This window comes from Taudactylus pleione, unplaced genomic scaffold (assembly GCF_031769625.1).
Source record: "Taudactylus pleione unplaced genomic scaffold, aTauple2 ptg000114l, whole genome shotgun sequence".
Lineage (NCBI taxonomy): Eukaryota > Metazoa > Chordata > Amphibia > Anura > Myobatrachidae > Taudactylus > Taudactylus pleione.
In genome coordinates, this window is record NW_028284516.1 from 6,284,882 (window position 1) to 6,308,011 (window position 23,130).

Sequence of the window (23,130 nt, forward strand, 5' to 3'; positions counted from 1 at the left end):
GCATTTCTGAGGCAATAATCTAATGAGATCTCTCTCACAAGTGTTGTGTAGGGATCACTTTTAGAAAACCATTAGTTCTTTCATTCCACAGGTTAACACAGGGGGAAGGGGGAACTTCTGTAGAACAGGCAAGGTTTTTTGAAATAGCTGGACATTTTAATTCTCAAACTGAACCACTATAAAGTTTCACATTTAATTAAAAGCAAATTGTTTTTCTGGCCTGCATTCAAAAGGGATACGTTAAACAGCTTTCTTACACCGTGAGTAATGCTTTCAAAAAAGTGACAGATGTATACTGATTACTTTCACATGTTATTTCTTAACAGTATAAATCATACAGCAACATCATTCCCGATCAATACTAAAAGTGCACCTATCGCATACATATGGTGAGGGAAGCCATTTTGCAGGATGAATATATTCAGGCGTCTGCAGCCATTGAAAGTGCCTCTAGAATATCCCACCTTCCTTATAGTGATATTTCATGGCTGCCTTCATTGGCGATTTTCTGACTAGTACTGTACACCTGTCATTCGCAAGGTCGCTGGTTATTATAGTAGGTGGCATTGCAGGTCCCCCCTCCGTTCTCTGTCCTCCCACACAGAGATCTGACTCTTCCCCACCCAACCCCCTCCTCTCTCTTCCCCTCTACACCTATTATCCCCCCCATGATCTCTCTCTCCTATCCCACCCACTGCTCACTCTCCCCATTCTTTCACTCTCTCCCCCTCCCCAGTTCTTTTCTTACACCGCCACACCCCTCCTAATTTATTCACCATCTCAACTCATACCCTCCAAATTAGCCTGTTGGCCCATCTCTGAGCAACTGGCTAATGTGAGGGTACCGCTCATCATTTAGACGTCTACAAATTACACCAGGTCTCTCCCACCACTCATCTCTCCCCTTCAGCTTCCATACTGCTGAGATGGCATTGGCACGCCGTTGATGATCAGTCTTAGTGACCGGCCCTCACATGTCACATGCCGCCATCCAGCCACATACATGCTGTAAGTAATCCATTGTGTGGTATCCCTGGTGTAGTCTGTCACCAGTGCTGGTGAGAGCAGGGGATGTGCAACGCTCCACCAGGAGGTAGACAGACACTTATTACAATTAAATAACAAAATGAGGTCTCTACATTAAAAAAACCTGACTTTAGACGGTCTTTTGGGTATTTTTGTAAACGCATACCAGTTGTCCCCCCCCCCCCCCCCCCCCCCACCCCCATGGCACGTCAAAAATCACCACTGGCTGCCTATGCAGTGTGTAAGGGAAAGTGCCCTGACTGGGTGATAAAAATATTCGAATGCTTGAATAAGCTTGAGAAGATTTAAGCACACTGTTTTTTATTTTGGTACAGTACTAGTTAGAGCTGGTTTTCGTTGATAGTTTGTAATTGGTTGAGGTCAGTTGCCAATCATTATTTGGTTAGCCCATTAGCTGCTCCGTCGAGGCGGGGTTTAGCATTTGTATTTTAAGGCTGGAGGAGGAGTCAACTGCCTGTTGCCATTTTGAGATCAGAGTGACAAGTACTCAGCAGCTATAGTGTGCAGTTCATTCTTCACATAAGCATTTTTTTTTCATATCTTTTTCTTTTTTTCATTCTGTCCCCTTTTAACATAGCCTTTCTCTCTATCACCCTATTTCTCTTTTCTTCCTTTCCTCTATCTCCTGTTATCCCAAACCCTCCTCCCCCCCCCAACTGTGTGCAGCACGAGGCCCCGTCCCCGCAGAAATGCCCCCCCCTCCCCGCCGCCTTGCGGAGGCCGCCAGACCATTAGCGGTCGCCGCCTCTCCTCTTGCCCGGAGTGCGCGCATGTCCACAGCGCGCGCGGGCCCTCTCCTCCCGCCCGCCCGCCGCTGCAGCCGCAGTGACTGGCACCTCCGCCGCCCCGCTCCCGCCGCCCCCTTAGCCATCCGGCCTCCGGGCTTGGTTGGCCGGGGGTGCGGGGAGAGCGCACCCAGCACCCCCCGGCTGTTGTCCCCGCCGGACGTTAGCGGGGCTGCCCGCCCCGGCTTCCCCGCACAGTGACATCTTCCCAGTGGCCATTTTAGATTGCGCGGGGCCCCAGCTCCCGCCCGCCGCTCCGACTACAGCGGCGGGCAGCCCCGATTTTATAAACCCGCCAGGTCCGGCGGTCGCTCTAGGGACCCCCCCCAAAATATTTTGGCCCAGGGGGTTAGGGGGATTGCAGGCAGGGCGTCCCCGGCCGCTAGCCACGCCCCCGGTGGCCATTTTAGATGAGGAGGTTTTCACCTCCTCTGATTCCCCCCTCTCTGCCCTAGGGACAGGAGGACCGGGGTTTGCCTCAGCGCCTAGGGCGCAGGCCTATAATAGGAGTCAGGCTAGCTTGCCTGCAGATGCTTTGCAGCAACCCCCTTTTATTCATTTCACTAGGTCATGTGCGCAGATAGGGCAACCCCTTATGGTTCTGGGCCCAGGTTGCTGGCTCCAGCAATTTTTACCCTAACTCATACGCGCAAGCGCCTGGGTTTTTTCCCCAGCAGTTCTTTTCTGCCCCGGGCAATTTTGCGCCCATGCCCCAACAGGTTCAGTTCATTCCTGAGCAGCATGTATGCCAGCAGCTGGTGTGCCAACCCCCCCTTCCACAATCCCCTCCCCCGCCCTTGCCATCAAACACAGCAGAGGGTCAATCTTTCCCTGCACCAGCGCCGCCCCTACCACTTTCTTCTGCGCCCCCCCTCCCCCTCCTACAAGTTCCTCATTAACTTCCCCAGTGCAGTGCCCCCCCCCTGCGCCTATTGCTATTGGTCCTCCCTCTGCTTCAACTACTAATCCGAATGTCTCGAGCCCGCAGGTTTCATTAGTTCAACCCTTGGCATCCGCGTCAACTTCAAGGGAGGTCGTCACTGATGTAAGCCTCCTCCTCCAGGGGTACGCCCGAGGTCCCGTCGGCGTCTGGATCAGGTGAGAGGAGTGTTACAGTACCTTCAATTGCGCAGCTTTCACATTCTGATGAGTCTTCGGACTCCTCTAGTTCTGGAGGAGAGGCCGCGCAAGCTCATGAAATATTTTGTGCAACAGTTGAAGGGAAAAGGCAGGAGTCCCAAAAGAGCGAGTAGTTTAGCGGCTAGCTCGGTTCCAGACGCTTCAGGGGATGCGGTCCATTGCTCCAACACTGCAATATTAAGAGGAGTTCGGTCCAAAATCAGAGAGCGAATTCGTAAGGGTCGTTATGTCGACATGTTCGCCATTACTCATGACGCTAAGAAGGCATTAGACACAGCAAAAAAGGGGGGAGTAGCAGCAGAGGAAGCCAGGAGGAGCTATCAGAATTGGCTGACTGGAATATGGCCCTGATTCAGAGCCGGACGCTCTGACCAGAGCGCTCGCTCTGAATCAGGGCCCACCTCCATAAATATGGAGCGTCCTCCTGGACGCTCGTATAGCTGTGGGTCACCACCCACAGCATATACGAGCGTGCAGGATGATGGTCGCGATGGTCTTGACCATCGCCACTGCGAGCAGAAGCCTGCGGTTGAGTTTCTCAACCGCAAGGCCAGGAGTGATTTTGGCTCTATCAGAGCCAAAATCACTCCCACTGACATCACTAGTGATGTCAGTGGGGCCGGCTTCTGACGGTAGGCGTTCCCTTGGGAACGCCTCCGTCTGGCAGGCACGCCCCCGGCACGCCTACCAAAGGGGGCGTGCTGTCAATCAACATCGACAGCACGCCCCCTTTGATCAGACACTACGAGCGAAGGAAAGTCCTTCGCTCGTCGCGTCTCGCGCATGCGCACGACGGAGCTCCCTCCGTCATGCGCAGTGCAGACCATCGACCCACTTGCGAGCGGACAGCCACTCGCGAGTGGGTCTGAATCAGGCCCTATATGTGTTTGCTGCCTGTTATATCGAGACACGCCCAGCTGAATGTCTGAATGTGCTGAAGTACCTACATTTAGTCCAGGGTATGCAGGTTGCAGCTGGGCATAATGTTTGGAGACAGTATGATGAACTTTTTAGGAAAAAACAGGATGGCCAGAAAGTTTTTAGTTTTGGGTTTAAGGATGTTGAGGTGTGGCTGGAAGTTACGCAGCAAGCCCGATCAACGGTCGAGCCTACGGTGGGGCGTAAACATCCCTTTCCGGCCCGCCCCGGATTTAATACGAGAGGCAAGGGGAAGTGCTACGCGTTTAATAATGCCCAGTGTAGCAGAGGAGCCAGTTGCCGCTACCGGCACGTGTGCATGCTTTGTAGGGGAAGTCATGCAGCAAAGGAATGCAATCATTCCGGGGGTATCGCAGCAGGAAAAAAGAACCAGCGTACAGGTGCTAAATAAAAGCTGCGTCGCCAATAAGATTGGAAGTCTTGGAGCGCTGGTTGAGGCGTTATCCTCTTATGGAGGAAGCGGCCTTCCTATTACAGGGTTTTAGGGAGGGTTTTAGGTTACCGTTGGTTCGTCCAGTTATGGTTGTAGCTAAAAGAAATCTTAAGTCAGCTAGGGATTTTCCAGAGGTGGTCGCGGAAAAAATAGAGGTCGAGCTGAATTTGGGGCGTATGTGTGGCCCTTTTGCCTCTCCGCCTCTGGAAAATCTTTGCATTTCCCCATTAGGCGTGGTCCCAAAAAAGGAGCAAGGAAAGTTCAGGTTAATTCAGCACTTGTCTTACCCGGAAGGAGGGTCAGTTAATGATGCTTTAGATCCGAGCGATTGCAGTGTCACATACCAGTCGTTTGAGGATGCACTTGGTATTGTGCGGGAGTTTGGTAAAGTGCTCTGTTAGCAAAGATCAATGTTGAATCGGCCTTCAGGTTGCTCCCTTTGCATCCCGAATCATTTAAGTACATGGGCTTTCGGATTGGTGATTCAATTTACATAGACAAGTGTCTGCCCATGGGCTGTTCTATTTCTTGTTCCTTTTTTGAGTGTTTTAGCACCTTTTTGCAGTGGTGTCTACAAGCAGGCACTGGCCATGCAGGCGTCGCTCATTATCTTGACGATTTTCTTTTAATAGGGCCGGCCGATAGCGCAGTCTGCAGTGACCTGCTTTTTTCAATCAAGGCGCTTTTTGGTTCAATGGGGGTTCCCATTGCACACAAAAAAATGGAGGGCCCAGTTACTAGTTTATCTTACCTCGGTATTGAAATCGACACTGAGTTGGGTTTATGCAGGCTCCCCTGTGATAAGGTGCAGAGGATCAGCGAGTTGTTATTGCATTTTACATCAGTTAAGAAAATAACTCTGAAGCAACTGCAGTCGCTTTTAGGTTTGCTGAATTTTGCTTGTCGCGTCATTCCCATGGGTAGGGTTTTTTGTCGCAGGCTGGAGCGTGCCTCTGCCGGCGTTAAAAAAGCTTGCCACTTGGTCCGCCTTTCAGCGGACATGAGGGAAGACTTTAAGGTTTGGTTAAGATTCCTACGAGAGTTTAATGGGGTTCGCATTTGGCTCGCTTCGTCTGTAGCCAATCACGAACTTCAATTGTTCACAGACGCGTCAGGGTCATTAGGTTTTGGAGCATTTTTTGGCGGGGAATGGTGCGCTGAAGTTTGGCCCAATTCGTGGCATTGGGAGGGTTTGACTCGCAATTTGCTCCTGTTGGAGCTATTTCCAATTGTGGTAGCGGTGGAGCTCTGGGCTTCAAAGTTTAGCAATAGGAGAATAGTATTTTGGTGCGATAACTTGGGGGTGGTCCAAGCCATTAACAATCAGAGGTCGTTCTACCCCCAAGTGCTCAGGCATTTAGTTTTCGTCTGTCTGTTGAGAAACATTGATTTTAGGGCCAGGCACGTTCCTGGTGTGGAGAATGAGATAGCGGATGCTTTGTCTCGGTTCCAGTGGGGGAGGTTTAGGTCATTGGCACCGGCTGCCAGGATTCATGGTTTGCCTTGTCCTGATTTTGTCTGGCAGATCATAAATCCGGCATCGAAGGACTCGCTTTGAGAGCACTCGCGCCATGCACGTTGAAATCTTTTTCCACGGCTTGGAATGAATGGCAGGTTTTTCTTGCAAATTCTGAGAAGGGTAAGGAGCTGCATGTCAGTATGTCTGAATTTGTGTGGCAAGGGCATGAGAGTGGTCGTTCAAAAGCTTCTATGTCTGGCGCCTTAGCTGGCATTTCATACTTCTCGCGAATGTATGGGTTGAATGATCCTACGAAGTCATTCATCATTACTAAAGCAATGAGAGGCTGGGAGAGGGAACAGGCGACTCCGGCCGATTCCCGTAGGCCAATAGATGTGTGTATGTTGAGGGATTTAGTTTTGGCAGTCTCAGGAGTAGCTAAAGGTGAATTCGAGGCAAATTTGTTTAGTTTGGCTTTTGCGCTGGCATTTTTTGGCGCTTTATGGGTTGGGGAGTTAGTGGCAAAAAATAAAGCATCAGTCAACTCAGGGTTGCTTCTCTGTAATGTTGTAGTTCAAGAAAGTGCCATACTGTTAAAAATACAGAAATCAAAAACGGATCAGATGGGCCGGGGGCGTTGGACTTCTGTTCCCTCGCACCCTGAGTGGAGCATCTGCCCGGTCGCTCTAGCCAACAAATATAATCAGCAGCGTCCAAAAGGGGGAGCTCAATGGCTTATTCATGAAGATCTTTCCCCCCTATCTAGGTTACAGTTTGCAAGAGTTTTCAATAGATGCTTGATAGCTTTGGATGTGCCGACTGAAGAGTACGGCACCCATTTGTTTAGGATTGGGGCGGCAACTTGCGCTGCCGCATCAGGTTCTTCCGTGGAGGCAATCAAGCACTTGGGTAGATGGAAGTCTTCAGCCTATAAGGGTTATATAAGGGGCGATAAGTTACAGAAGTAGTGGCGCCCCTGGCGAGTTTGTTATTTAGGAAACCCAGTGCCTTATGCTACCCGCCGCTAGGGGGGATTGGAGTTCTTTTCACCTTTGCCCTCAAAGAAAGAGGTTTGGTGTTGTTCACCTCCATCTGGGTCACCTAGACAACTCAGTTTTTCCCCTTCCATGTTTTCCTTATGGTTTTAAGTTTTGTTTAATTCAAAATTATTAATGTTATGTTATACGTTTTTTTCCCATCACAGGTTTTTTTTTGAAGAAAGATTGCCGGGTGTGGATTGTTGGGCATTCTTTTGTTTACTGGGCTAGCAGGCATAATGGGGCCAGGTTAGCCCCTTTTAAGGTCCGTTGGATAGGGTTGAGAGGTTTTAGGTGGAGCGGCCTTTTGGACCTGCTATGGCAGTCAGAGAGCAAGTGGGGGACCCCTGACTGTCTGGTCGTGCACTTGGTGGTAATGACCTTGGCACGTGTAAAGGATTGGAATTGATCATTGCCATTAAGCGGGATTTGAAATTAGTAGCAGAGCGTTGGCCACTGGTTAAACTTTGCTGGTCTGAGATGATTCCAAGGAGGTTCTGGCGAGGTACACAAGGTGGGGCGGCCCTAGACAGAGTAAGAAGGAAGCTGAATGCTGCAGTCTCTCGGTTTGTGGTTGGCTTGGGCGGGCGTGCTATCAAGCACCCTCGTCTTCGATATGAGGAGGCACATTTATATAGGCCAGATGGAGTGCACCTCACTGAGGAAGGTTTAGGGTTTTTTGTCTCTGACATTCTAGCCTCACTGGAATAGTTAGTAGGGGCTGTGTTTTTTCTTTGGTGGCGTTACGTGGCCATTCCTTTTTTGTCCACGTTGTTGGCGGAAAGCAGTGCTCCTTGGTGGCTCAATTTAGCGCAGCAGAGCTTGGCTAGCATTCCCCATTTGAAAAAAGCGAGTTGGTTGCTACCTTAAGGGAGAACCAGGTCTTCACATCCTAGGGAGGGGGCAGCACTATGCTAGTTAAGGGGGGGGGGGGGGGTTCTACCCAGGATAGCTTGCGCAGGGGGTGGAGAAAAACTCCACCCCATCTTGGTAAAGCGATCAATTAATTATGAGCTGTGGACCGAGGTAGCACTGCTTTTTCGCCACCAGGACTAATTAATTAACAATTCTAATTTCATATAATAAATTTGGCTGTGACCTCTTTTACCAATTCTATACAGTTGTCTGTGTCTTATTTATTAGTTAAGTTATAGCTTAAGAGTGTTGTGTAAAATAATAAAACTATGGGTGACTTATGTCTCCATGCCTACTCCAAGAGGTGGGGCTGTATTATCCGAGATCCAGGCTCTATGTTTTGAGTTTCATTCTTCTATATTTAAAAATACTGGACAGAAATCACCTTTAGTGGAGATACACAGAGATGCAGAAGTACAGCACATATTATAGAGTCACATTCTATTAACTAGAACAGATGAGTTTGTTCAGGAAACATTTTATTAATAGCTTATAAGAGGCCAATATGCTCAGAGGGAGTATGTCCCAAATCGCCGCCTCTCTCAGCAATCATGTTATCCTCTGCACTCTTCTCACAGCTCAAAAGGTTTAAACTGTTCTGGTCTCTGAAGGTTTCTAGCAAAACACAAATAACAATCCCTTTTATTCCTGGTATATAGGATAAACCCCTCTGTGTGCCTCTGCGGAACACACATAACGTAGTTACGAGTGTTTTGTATGACCACCAAGTGAGGGATCCTCGGGCATACTGCTGTATATAGGATCCTACAGCCGTTTCTAGAGGAGAGATCTATTTTAGTAGTGGCACCACAAGGCCCTGGAGTGATGGTCTAGGTCAGGCCTGGCCATCCCTGGGCTCTCCAGCTGTTGTGAACTACAAGTCCCAGCATACTCACTCACCGTTCAGCAGGCAATGCAAGCTGGGACTTGTAGTTTCACAACAGCTGGAGGGCCACAGGTTGGCCAGGCCTGGTCTAGGTGGTCCACCTTCATGCCAAGAGAAGTGTCAGGTGAGCGTAATGGCCATGCTAAATTACACTTAGCTCTCCTCTGAATGCCCACACTGAGCCTGATAAAGGATTGAATGCATGAGAGTTTGCATAACGGAGCTGTATCGGTACGTTCTCATCTAGGTAAAGAGCAATGGAAATGTGGGCTATGCAGAGATGGAACATTATTAAAACCGGTTTCCTGGCTTCATTTTTGGACCTAGTCATAGCATAGCCAGGTTTTGAAGTCAGGGGGCAAAGGATGAAAATATATTCAGCTGAATGACAAAAGAATCACTGCGTGTACTACAGCAACAATTACAGCAGTGCTGTGTAGCTCGATGTGGGCATGGTCCATCATAGCCAGTCAAAGATTGTGGGGCTAAAATACCAATAGTTAAAAGCAGGGTGCCAACTAACGGCAGAATACCCCAGTCTCTCAAACATTAATATAGACAGGAGCCGCTTCTATGGTCACAATGAGAGTTGCCACTGATCGGAACCCAAGGCAGTCTTCCTCTACATTGAAAGTGCTCAAAGTCAGATTATTAAGGAGGCACCAGGTAGGCCAAGATTTACGTTAGAAGAATTCAATCACAACCTGTCTATGCCACTCTGCCTAGTATAGGACTGGTGCACATATAAAAATATGTTGATTACTATATGTATAGAGGGCAGGCACAACACAAGATAGATGTCTATTTCTGTATATAGGTCAATATACATATTTATTCCTGCCCAACACAAATCCAGCCTAGTGTTTACAGCTAACCACCAAGCAATATTAAAGTCCTCTTTACCTTAACAGTTCATCAACATGGCAAAATGGTTTTCGGGAAAGAGACACTCAGCAGGTACCTTATTTACCATATAGGTTAATGAATCCTATTGTTACAGCTATTCAATGTACTGTGATTGAAACCCCATTAGAACTGTCAGCAGGTACATAAGAAAGTATCCTTTCAGCAATTTCTATTAATACAGTTATAATGTCTTTATATGCTCATAGACAAAAAGCATGCCATACTTCCAGAGTATACCTAGCTCCACCAAATTTGGTATAGTTTGACCAGGATTAGATTTTTGGCTAGGTTTGAAGTTCGTCAGGGCCATGTACGTCTACATGCTGCCCACCTAGTAGGCCATGGAGTCTCAGATTTGAAATTTTTGTTTAAGCAAGATCGCTCAGTACCTAAAACATCACTGATCTGAAGGCACAGGCTGATATGTACCAGTGGGGGGCAGACAGAGCTCCAACGGAAGAGCAGTGAGTCGGAGGATCAACTGTCACACTGCACCTGCACTGACAGTTACTAACTTCCTCCAAGCACATTTTCTTATGCCATGGCCTCCAGTATTGGTCTGCAGAGATTTCTGCTCGGCAATGATTTCTGTTCTGCAGTGATTTCTGAAACCGCAGCGATTTGAGAAGCAATACCGATTTCTGTCCTTTAAGTCACTCTCCTCCCGATATACCCCATTCCAAACAGTCACAGAATACGCCTGCCTGCACGGTCATTTTCTCCTAAATTGCATTGTTATCCAGGTGTAAATGACTTCTCTGTTCCTTGTCAAAGCTTTCCCCCTTTAGTATACCACATTCAAAATAAGGGCCTGATTCAGACCCACTCGCGAGCGGCTGTCCGCTCGCAAGTGGGTCGATGTTCTGCACTGAGCATGCGCACGACGGAGGGAGCTCCGTCGTGCGCATGCGCCAGACGCGACGAGCGAAGGATTTTCCTTCGCTCGTAGTGTCTCTTCAAAGGGGGCGTGCTGTCGATGTTGACTGACAGCACGCCCCCTTTGGTGGGCGTGCCTCCCTGACGGGGGCGTTCCCACGGGAACGCTTCCCGTCAGAAGCCGGCCCACTGACATCACTAGTGATGTCAGTGGGAGTGATTTTGGCTCTGATAGAGCCAAAATCACTCCGAGCCTTGTGGTTGAAAAACTCAACCACAGGCTTTTGTACGCAGTTTCGATGGTCGCGATGGTCACGACCATCGCGGCCATCAAACTGCACGCTCGTATAGGCTGTGGATGGTGACCCACAGCTATACGAGCGTCCAGGAGGACGCTCCATAGTTATGGAGGACGGCCCTCACTCAGAGCGTGCGCTCTGCTCAGAGCGTACGGCTCTGAATGAGGGCCTAAGTGTAGTTCTTTTCACATCTCAGCCTTCAAAAGTTTGGACCTTTTCTGGACCACTCACTGTTAAAGCACAGCCAAAGACTAAGGGGTTTATGTATCGAGCAGTGAAAAGTGTGGAGAAGTGGATCAGTTTGCCCATAGCAACCAATCAGCTTTGAAGTAGCATTTATCAAGTACAGTCGATAAAATAATAGGTAGGAGCTGATTGGTTGCTATGGGCAACTTCTCCGCTGGTCCACTTCTCCATGCTTTTCACTGCTTGATCCATAAACCCCTAAAGCTGGGTACACACTAGACGACATGTCGCCCGATCCGGCAGACCGAGCCAACATATCGTCCACATCGGCCAGTGTGTACGCACTATGAGCGACCATGCAAGCTCCCACCGGGTCGTTTATCACATCGACAGATCGAGCTTACCTGCTGCTCAATCTGTCAATTTGATGAACGACCCCATGCTTGTGGAGGCGGCTGGTGAACCACATATCGTGCAGTCGTTCACCAGATCATGCGATGTCAATCGACCACACGATAGGTCATTCATCACATCGTGTGTCGGCCGGGTAAACACATAGTCTAGTGTGTACCCGGCTTTAGTTTCAGAATAGCCATGCCATGGAAAGGGGTAATAGGTGAGGCAATTTAAAAAATGAGTGCTGCAGATGTACTGCAAGGTCCATTTTATCAACCTGAGCAATGCCGGGTATCCCAGCTAGTTCTTGTACAAAAGAGACCAGTTGAGAACTTGCCAAAACCTACTAAACCCCCCCAAATTAAAAAGAGAGAGAGTTTAAACACTTCTGTTTATTACTGCTAAAAACCAAACAGTTATTACTAATAAACAACCTTATCACTAATTAGCAGATCATTCTGTCCATAGTCTAGGTAACCTGAGAAATGCCAATTGCATTAATATATCAACAAAGTCTTGCACGGCCTCTGCTCCTGTGCAAAGTGCCCGGAGCTATTCAGTTAGAAGCCCACAATCAACTTACGACTAGCCCAGAGACAGCACTCAGCACAGATTATTGCTCGCACTTCTGGAGGGTGCAAGGGGAAATCTGCTTTAAGTGCTGCTTTGAAGCTAGTCACAAGTTGATTGGAGGCCTCTAACTGAATAGCTCCGGGCACTTTACTCTGGAGCTAATTGAATCTCCAATGGTTCCTGAATACAGAGCAATTTAAAGGTTTAAAAAAACAAAAGTAATTAAAAACTTTCCTTTTATCTTTCACTGAATTCTGGGCACTTATCTCTAATTAAAGCCAACTTTTTAAAATTTTTTAAATGATTGTGTTCCTTTACAACTAGAGCATAATTCAGTTCAGCGTGACAGACACAATATGCCGCTCGAGAATGGCGTTCAACCGCAAAGTGAAGCGATTCGGAAGCACAAGCAGCTTCTGCTGATTAAAATGATATGCAGCATGCCTATATTCTGTGTGCCACTGCGTCTGCATGCAAAATGCTACGTTACAGTGTCACAGTCGCCGATAATGTAACGTAGTATGCAGATACAGCCGCACACAGAATATAGGCATGCCGCATATCATTTTAATCAGTAGGAGCTGCTTGTGCGTCCTATTCACATCGAATAAGACACATTTTAAAAGGGAAGTCACACAAAAAGACGTCCAGCGCAACAGACTCGCAAGAAGAGCTGTTCACGCAAGGAAGTAAGATGTATGTGGACACGTCTGTATTCAGAGGTAATGTCAGACCGATCTCTTGGACCGAGGATAGGCTTGCTACAAATGAACATGGAGAGCGATGACCATTGCGCTCACGAGATGCAAGCAGCTCTGAATACAAACGGAAATCTGCATTTATTTCCCAATGCGCAGAGCGGCTGTTGCATGTGATGCTGAATCGGACTTTAAGTCTGAAGCTGCATACACACACAACGATTTAGTTAATGAACGATTTTAGTAAACGATTTTCTACCTTGAAAAAATTAACTAAAATAGTTTACTAAAGTTGTTAATTTACTATGTTCATTTAAATGTAATGAACGATTTTTATGAACTACAAACGATTTTTGCATATTAACTTAATGAAAATCGTTGAGTTGACAAGTCTGACTGAACTACAAACGTGAACGCGCATGAACAATAATCGTTCATCGTTTGACTCAGAAAGTGAACAATTCTTACAAATGATTATCGTTAAACAATATCGTTTAACGATAATCGTACAAAAAATCGTTGTGTGTGTATGCACCTTAAGCTATTACACCAGTGTTGGCTAACCTTGACACTCCTGCTGTTGTGGAACTATATATCCCAGCATGCCCTGCCACAGTTTTAGCATGCCCTAATAGCAAAACTGTAGCAGTGCATGCTGGGTTATGTAGTTCCATAACAGCTGGAGTGTCAAGGTTAGCCAACACTGTATTACACAGATAGACAAATAATTAAAAAAATAAGTTTCACGGGACAAAATTAAGAAAGGGTCTTTAAACCGAACCAAATTAACATCAAAATACACAATATCCTTGTAGAAGGTGTGTTTTGTTAATAAACCAAATTTGTACATCATTATACATACCCAATAAAAGGCAATTCATTTACTGCTGCAAGTCAGTGACTATGGACATGCATCAGATTTCCATAGAAATATATCAGCCATTTAATTTTTGAATAATCGGCAGCATAAACAGAACAGTTCAGTCAAAGTAAATACAGGCAAGTCTTATTCCCCAACATATCAAAATACTCTGGAAGTTCAGTTTTTATGTTAGGATGGTCAAAAACCTAATTTTTCAGCTCTTGTTTCTGCACACTGCTGGCCAAACTACTTATCAAAGCAGTCACTTATGTGTATGTCATTTTCCACACTGTACACTGGTGTATGCAGACATCCGACAAGACCAATGAAGGTAAATACCCTATCAATGTTACCTACAGTACGCCCCAGCATCTAGGACCAATAGACTGGTCCATTCATAGATCTGTTCCCAGAACACAACACTCCCACCATTCATAGTAAGCAAACAGGTCTTAGTTAAGGATAACAAAATGACAGGATTATATAATACATCTTAAAGGCATACCACCCCTTATTTACACTTGCACGTTCCACAGAACTTTACAGACAATACTTAAGTCTTTCACATCAGTCCCTATCCAGCGGAGCTTACAGTCCATTCCCTACAACATGTACACACATTTACACTGAGGTTTTTTTTTTTTTTTCAAAATCTAATTAACCTACCAGTATGTTTTATGCTTGTGGGATTAAACAGGAGCACCCAAAGGAAACCCACCCAACATTGAAACTTTGCATAGTTAGGGCCTTGGTGGGATTCAAACCCAAGACCTTGAAAAACTGGAATTCTTATTTATTAAAAACAAAATGACAAATTAGAAAACAAAATACAAATTAGAATAACCTTCCTAAAACACTACCTTCAATAGTACATAGAGCAGAAAGCAGCATGCTGTCACCCACCAGTTTAATATGTGACCCCTCTGATTTATCTTATGGTCATGCACTGAAACCTCTTCAGAGAGGCCATGTGAGAAAGATTATATAGAGCATTCTCCCTTTCTGATGCAATAGACTGGAGGCATCCTTCCCTATGCAGGCTGCGAGCTAGGAAATCAGGGGGCCCCACAATAGCATCTGCTGCTCATACATGGAGCACAGCATAGTATCCACCATTCACAGGAGATAGGCAGCCATGCAATAATCTCATTATATAGTCGTTACAGGGACTTTTCATCATCAATGCAAATATTGCATAACCCCTTATTACACAGGAAGGGTGGCAGGGGTGCAGGATCCTGGTACAGAGACCGGCATGGTGCAGGGAGCCTGGCACATGGTCCATCAGGGTGGTATAGCACCAGGCACCTGCTCTGCCAGCCTGCTGCAGGACGCAGTGACTAGCACCGGGATATGTAACCAGTGCCTCCTCCCCCCTGCCGCCCATTCATCCGTCTCTTACCCGGTGTGTGCCGCTGCTAGAGAGCCCCCTCCTCCGTCCCTGCGAGCCCTAGGTAATGCCGCACTGCCCCCAGCATAGAACGCGGCCAGACCGGAGATATAAAGCCCAGCTCGTGGGGAGGTGGTGGGCGGAGAGGAGGAGGGAGAGCACCGGTCTGTGATGGGAGCTGCTGTCTGTCACCGGTGGGGGCGTGGTGGGGGAGCAATGAGCAGAAGAGGCCGAGGATGGGGAGGAAGAAGGAGTCTCACAGCAGCAGCAGCAGGCATGCTGTGTGGGGCGGGGTGAGGCTGGCAGAGCCCGGGGGGCTGCTGGTGATGAATGAAATATGTTATTGTCTCATACATGGGATTCCTCTGTAATAATCTGTATGTACTGCAACGTTTGGAGCTTCCACCCAGAGATTAGGAACTGGGACTGGAGGCACCACAATTTCCAGCGTGATGTAACAGCTACAAGTCTCAGCATACCCTGCCATGCCGGTGTTGTATGGAAAGTAAAATATTTAGACTGTCGACATGGACATAAGGTCGATAAGCAATATGTCAAATGTCAACATGGTTTAAATGTCGGCATGTTCATAATGTCGTCACCAAGGGCGTATATATAATGTGTGCAGGGCCCTCAATGCACATCCTGAACCCACACTTCCTAATACTTACCTCTCCTAAGTCCCACGTCAGCTGGAGAGGTGTTACACAGAACACCTGGAAAATGGCCGCAGCGGGCACTTTCCTGGCATTCTGCACATTCGCAGTAGGGAAGTTGCCGGGAAAATAGCTGCGCATGCGCAGTAGACTCCAGGCACAGACTAGTGCCCGGAGTCTACTGAACCTGTTAGTACGTTGCGGCCACAGGAGAAAGAGGAGGGGGCCCCGGATGGTGAGTGAGCATAGGCCCCCTCCTCTCTAAATACGCCCCTGGTCGACAATAGAATGTCAACTTTTTTTTGCATATTTTAGCCCAACTCTAGAAATAGCACAAAAATATATTGTGGGTATTCTGGTATCGACATTCTGATCCTGTCCTCATTCTGAATGTCGGCTTTCTAACCGTTTTCCCTGCCATCTAGATGTTTGCCCTATTGGTCACATCAATTTGGACACATGAGCTGCAACCGGACCCATGTTCCCTACAGACACTCCATATGCATGGATTCTATTGGGAATATATATTTACTAAAGTGCAGGTTTTTAGAAGTGGAGTTGTTGCCCATAGCAACCAATCAGATTCTACTCATCATTTATCTAGCACCTTCTAGAAGATGATTGCTAGAATCTGATTGGTTGGTATGGGCAACATCTCCACTTCTAAAAACCCACACTTTAGTAAATATATCCATAGGAATCTATTGTAGATTGATCTTTTGAACAGATCACAACTTGTGAATCAATCCTGGAGGCCTGATGTATTGGTGAGATCGATCCCAAAACCTTGATGCTGGCATGTGTAATTTTGTCTATTTTGCCCTGTTCATGTGCGAGTGGTCTTTACCACTTGAACTGCGCATGCACACAACTAACATTGATTCAGAAGATGGCCATTATTTGCCTGACTATTCTTTGTATTAAGGACCTGATTCACACCCGCTCGCTAGGCGGCATTCACATATAGCCTTACGATGTTTGCAATGTGCGCATGCATATAAGTCGCAGTGCGCGTGAGCGAACAAGTCCATACAATCGGGAAGTGTTCGCTCGCTGTTCATAGCCAGTTCACTAGAATGAGTGACAGGACAAGCTGTTTGACGGGATGGTCGATTGAAACGGGGGTGTGGTGGTGCGAACGCAGGCGTGTCTGAGCGTCCTAACGCCGTTTCAGGGGCGTGCATAATTAAGACGCAGCGTCATAATACACGTGACATGGCTGAATTGCACACTGCAGCACTCGCAGTGCTTGCGGTAGGGTATGGTCAGACACAAGTGCTGCGTATGGTTCCGATTTTACTCGATGTTACCGATTGTTGCATACACTTCCTGGAGAGGACGTGGGAAAGTGGGTATCTTAAGACAGGCTGGTGGGCGTCTAAATACACACCGCGATCGCACGCCAAAACATGGGCGTGCTAATGCCTTGCCTTGCGATTGTGGGATTTGCATACTTTGGCTGCGTGCGAACGCATCTAGCGAGCGGGTCTGAATCAGGCCTTAAGTACAAAGATGCTGATTTAGTGTCGATCCAAAAGATCGATACGGGACCAGCGATTGGCTGTCTCCAATTCACACATTTAGAATGCTTACACAGGGCTGTTGAGAGCAGGGACAGGCCCTTTTACTGGGCATGGCCACGTCCCCTCCCAAATATTTTTTTTAAAGAAAGTACTATGTGTGTCTGGAAAGGGGGACTGATTTGTCTCTCTCAGCCAGGGGCAGATCCAGAGGGTGTAGGGAGGGGGCAGTAAGAGCAAACACCCTTCTACCCCCTTGCCCCGTAACACTTCTTACCTGCCTAGTACTGCTGCTGCTGGCCGCTTTATAACAGCGCAGCGGCACATTATGTAGGGAGAGAGGAGACAGCTGCAGCCTCCCTGGACCCTCCACAACCCAGCTCACAGTAGCGTGTACTGGCAGAGCTGGCCCTAGGCATAGGCATTATAGGCAAATGGGCATCCCAATTTCCAAGCCTAGGGGCCAGTGGTGTAGTGACAGCGGTAGTTACTGGCTACAATAATCGGAGCTCAGCTCCGATCTGCCAGTGGCCAGAATGAGTTTCTGCACATGCAGAAGCTTATTTTGGCTACAAGCAAAATGGACGCAGGAGTGCATGCTACGCATGCCCAGGCGCAGCCACTCCTCCCATGAGCATTTTTGTGGCGTTCATGAGTAACGATACTGCTTTAGAACCTCTATACACTCCTGCCTATACCTTCTGATATTCTGCCTATAACCTCTAAGGATGACGCTATTTTGCGTATGCAGTCATACAGTAAATAAAGACTCCAGTCCTAGAACTTGTGGTTCCAAAGCACAAAGTATTATTCAAGTAAAAGTACAGTCAGTTACACGCTATGATCTAAGTACAATTTAACGCAAAGGAATTATACAGACCCAAGTACAGTTATACATACGCAGCGCTCTGGACCAGATGTAGGCATCAGCAAGAAACCCCGTCAATCAGCATTCAGCACGAAGACCAGAAACCAGCGTCAGAGCACACATATTTATACCCCCCAGAAAAAAACAACACAATAGAGAAGTTTTTTGCTAATACCATTGGTCCTAAAGGAGAGGGCATATGTTACAAGGCATCTAACAGGTTGGTTCAAATAGACACAGCCCAGCTTCTAACAACTGGTGGTCTCTGGTTTCCCGCCTCATGCAAATCCTAACAGTTGGTCATATAATGTACATTTTGTTGCTTGAAGTCTCTGCGGTCCATAAGTTGAGAATGCATGTTGCGAACTCTACATCGATGTTACCGGAATACTGTTGAGAGAGTACGCATCAGTACAATACCAAACATGGCTTACTTATCACGTATAAAACCTTAGTTACAAAATAATCTTTATTTCATAGCAATTATAATAAATGTGCATACTTGAATCTTATACCTTAAAGCTTATGGAACCTTGTATGTGAATATGTAATGTTTGAGTATGTGGGGTTTGATGTAAAGACGCTAGCTAACTTGGGGCAGATGCGTGTGCATGACCAAGGCATTCGCTAATATGCGACTAGTTAACAGCGCAATTGTGCGTATTAATGTGTGTATGAGAAATGGTGAAAGATGCAATCGCATGATGCTAATAGTAATATCGCCACATGTACTAAAGTGTGAGTTTATCTAAAATGGCGCTTGGGCGGCCATTCGCAAAATGGCATCTTGCGATCTCATTTCCAAGATGGCGTCTTGCGGTCAGTCGCAAGATGGCGTCGCTGCGATCCAATTTTAAACTGATCTTGTCTCAGCCAATTATCCAGCTTCGACATGAGTCACACCTTATGGCTCCGCCTCCATCAGCAGCTCAGCGCCCATTAAGTCCGAGGACGGTCCAGGAGCTGGAGAAAACGGGATGTAGTTAGAATACCGACGCACGGGAAACCGTCTGTCGAAATCCCGACTTAGTACTTAAAGATAGGTGTCTAAATCCCGACACCTATGTTTAGCCCGCCTACGGAATCCCGACAGACAGCTTCCCGAACTAAGGTAAGCAAGAACAGGTTTAGCGTTAGCCGCGGGGGTGGAGGGTTAGGATTAGGCACCCTCGGGGGGCAGAAGGGTTAGGCACCCTCTAGGGAGGGTTAGGGTTAGACTAGGGGAAGGGATGGGTTAGGCTAGGGGAAGGGGTGGTTAGGGAAAGGGGTTAGGTTTAGGCAGCCCCTGGGAGTTTTAGGGTTAGGCACCCCTAAGGGAGGGTTAGGGTTAGTGGGGGAGAAGGGTAGAGTTAGTATACTTACTTCCGGCGTTGGCATTTCACCCGGCGGCTGAACAGCCGGAATTTCATACCCAACCCGGAGAAAACAAGAAAACAGAGCATCACCAGGGATGAAACCCAGCGTCTGGTGATGTCTATGCGTTCCAGACTTCAGGCTGTAATTGCCTGCAAAGGATTTGCAACAAGGTATTAAAAAGTGAAAGTAAGATTTAGGATTGTTTAGTTTGTCCCACTACTTTTGGCCCCTTAAAAAGTGGGAGGCACATATAGAAACCGTTGTAATTCCTACACCGTTCACCTGATTTGGATGTAATTACCCTCAAGTTAAATATGAAAGTCTGCAGTTAAAGCACATCTTGTTTGTTTCATTTCATGTCTTCAGTTCCTGCTTGTTCTTGGTTGCTTTTGCAGTATGCTTCGGGTCATTGTCCATCTGCACTGTGAAGCGCTGTCCAATGAGTTCTGAAACATTTGACTGAATATGAGCATATAATATTGCCCGAAACAATTCAGAATTCATTCTGCTGCTTTTGTCACCAGTCACATCATCAATAAATACAAGGGAACCAGTTCCATTGGAGCCATACATGCCCACGCCATGACACTACCACCACCATGCTTCACTGATGAGGTGGTATGTTTTGGATCATGAGCAGTTCCTTTCCTTCTCCATACTCTTCTCTTCCCATCACTCTGGTACAAGTTGATCTTTGTCTCATCTGTCCATAGGATGTTGTTCCAGAACTGTAATGGCTTTTTTAGATGTTTGGCAAACTCTAATCTGGTCTTCCTGTTTTTGAGGCTCACCAATGGTTTACATCTTGTGGTGAACCCTCTATATTCACTCTTGTGAAGTCTCTTGATTGTTGACTTTGACACAAATACACCTACCTCCTGGAGAGTGTTCTTGATTTGGCCAACTGTTGTGAAGGGGTGTTTCTTCACCAGGGAAATAATTCTTCTGTCATCCACCACAGTTGTTTTCCGTGGTCTTCCGGGTCTTTTGGTGTTGCTGAGCTCTCCGGTGCGTTCTTTCTTTCTAAGAATGTTCCAAACAGTTGATTTGGCCACACCTAATGTTTTTGCTATCTCTCTGATGGGTTTGTTTTTTGATTTTTCAGCCTAATGATGGCTTGCTTCACTGATAGTGACAGCTCTTTGGATCTCATATTGAGAGTCGACAGCAAATGATTCCAAATGCAAATGTCACACCTAGAATCAACTCCAGACCTTTTACTTGCTTAATTGATAATGAAATAACAAGGGAAAAGCCCACACCTGTCCATGAGTTGATAGTCCCATTACATTTGGCCCCTTAAAAAGTGGGAGGCACATATAGAAACTGTTGTGATTCCTACACCGTTCACCTGATTTGGATGTAATTACCCTCAAATTAAATCTGAAAGTCTGCAGTTAAAGCACATCTTGTTTGTTTCATTTCAAAGCCATTGTGGTGGTGAATAGAGGCCAAAATATGAAAATTCTGTCAATGTCCCAATATTTATGCACCTGACTGTATATATATATATATATATATATATATATATATGTAGCTATGTATCTGTCTAGAGAGGTGTAATAGATTTGTTAAAATGGAGGCAAATGAATCACAATTTTGTGCCCTATGTTAGACTTCTAGAGGAAGAAAGAAAAGGAAAGAACATCTAAAAGGTAAGTGAAAATTTAGTATCATGTGTGAAGAGGTGGAGGGGGAGAGTGTTTGAAGAGTGTAGTGTGGTGGGATTACCTGCTAGGGTTCACAAGGCAAAATCTTGCCTAGGGCACCAAATTGGCTAGGGCCGGCTCTGTGTACTGGGGTAGGGAGAGAGGCATCCCTGCCCAATGTGCAACTGACCGGGCTCTTCAGACAAGCCCGGGTAAGAATACCCCCCCCCTTCACTCTGTACCTGCGGTTACAGCATACTTGCTTACAGCAGCTGACCTTTTTGGTGGAGGTGGCTTCTGTTTACGTAATTAGTCCCTGCTCTGCGATTCGCTTCATTTGAGCCCCACCCACTCCCTATGGACAGACGATTCCAGGTATTATCTCCCCATCCTGGCCACTTCATTAGGAAATGGGCAGGATGTGGAAGATCCACCCACGCTTCCGTTGGTTCAGAGGACTACCCAAAAAATCAGCATCTTCCAGGAGAGTAGGTAATTGTGGTGTACATTTAGGGTTCAGTAGCAGCTCTGAGTAGAAAAGAGGAACTGTGCCAGCCAGAATGTCCAAGGGTGACCCAGCTGCACTCAAGTTATGTAGGAGCTTAATTATCAGTATTCCTGTTTTTATTGCGGCCACTAAGAATTCTCATGGAGAAAACTCCATGGCAATGTATCACCGAGGACTTGCCAGGGCAGTGGTTATGGAAAAATGCTGTACCAGTGAATAAATATCCTTTGTGGAAAAGATCTCTTCCGCATGCCCAGACCATCACTTACATTTTTTGAATATAACAAACACTTGACCTTGTTCTGATCACACTGCCCCATGTGACTATCAGGCATGCGCATCTATACTGACCTGTATACTGAACTGATACTATTCCTAATAACCACAGTTAAAACAATGCCTTATTATCAGCTCCAGGTGAATATCACATAACTTGCCAAAGAACCTTTACTAGTCCAGGTTGTGGGATCAGCTAAAGTCTAGGTAATAGCTCAAATTATTAGAATTTATGTCCCGTATTTATGCTTCAAAAACTGTTACCTGTACATTAGTTACACCATTGGTGCATTTCAGTCAGAAGTAACACAAAGTAGATGGGTCTCAGTCTGCTTTGGGGGCCAGGCAGCGGCAGATTATTTTAGGGAAGGATAGGTTTTGCATAGGCCCAAGGAATAACTGCCTCTGCATGGAGTTCAAGGTGCTCCACTGAGCGAAACACCCACATTTTGTTATTATTAATAAGACTATTTCTATTATAATTTACATTTATTTAAACAATGCCAAGATAACACTTTACAATGGAAAACAAACACAGTAATGAAACAAAACTGGGTATTAATAGTAGGGATGTGCAGGCTCGTATAGGTTCGAGTTTGCATGCCGAGTTCGGATTTTTCCCTCCAAAAAAACGGAACTCAGAACGAGGCAAAACGTCATCTTGCATGGACAAACGTCATCATACCTGGACAAAAGTCCAGGAGTGATGATGTTTGTCCATGCAAGATGACGTTTTGCCTCGTTCTGAGTTCCGTTTTTTTGGAGGGAAAAATCCGAACTCGGCATGCAAACTCGAACCTATCCGAGCCTGCACATCCCTAATTAATAGGCAGACAAAGAGGTAAGAGGTCCCTGTTCACAAGCTTACAATTAATTAGGTGCCTGGAGGTGGCAAAACCAGAGGATTGGGGCAGAGCAGTGGGAGGGCGTCCCAAATAAGTTCCTGAATCAGGGCCAAACTCCATGTGGGTAAGCTTGTTTATAGTTCAGATGCATCAGGTATGTGTGCATTGTTTTCTGTACCTGTAACCATGCACCATACATGACTGTAGTAACCAGGCCAATCTCGATATCCTACCAGATCCTTATTTGAACCGAAGTACAAGTGTGATCTTCACTTTGGGCACGATAGCATTAGAACAAGCAAAAAAATATGACATTAATAATTTGGCAAGTCTATGAATGGGAAAACCACACAGGGCTGGACTTGCCCACAGGGGTGCAGGGGAAATCCCTGGTGGGTCCTACATCTTAAAGGGCCCTCCTCTAAAGTCAGGTTTTAGACTGTGCACTCGGATTATACATTGTTACTGTATTAGAGGGTCAGTTAACTGGCGAAGCAAGAGCAACAGTTTCTATATAAATTAAAACAAGATTCGCCCTCCTGACTATCAAAATTAGTTGATGGGTTACAGATGTGAAAATAACATTTAAAACATAGCAAATTTATTTTCAGTATTTCTATTGATG

At 46.5% G+C, this 23,130-nt stretch overlaps 1 protein-coding gene across 1 annotated transcript in view; it reads right to left on the reverse strand.

Annotated features, from left to right (window-relative positions):
• OSGIN2 (oxidative stress induced growth inhibitor family member 2) overlaps nt 1-15,091 on the reverse strand; it is a 28,072-nt gene extending 12,981 nt beyond the window's left edge. The window contains exon 1 of the mRNA XM_088471519.1: nt 14,840-15,091. The gene's annotated coding sequence lies outside the window, so the exon portion shown is untranslated. The remainder of the gene's footprint in view (nt 1-14,839) is intronic.
• Between the last annotated feature and the right edge of the window lie 8,039 nt (nt 15,092-23,130).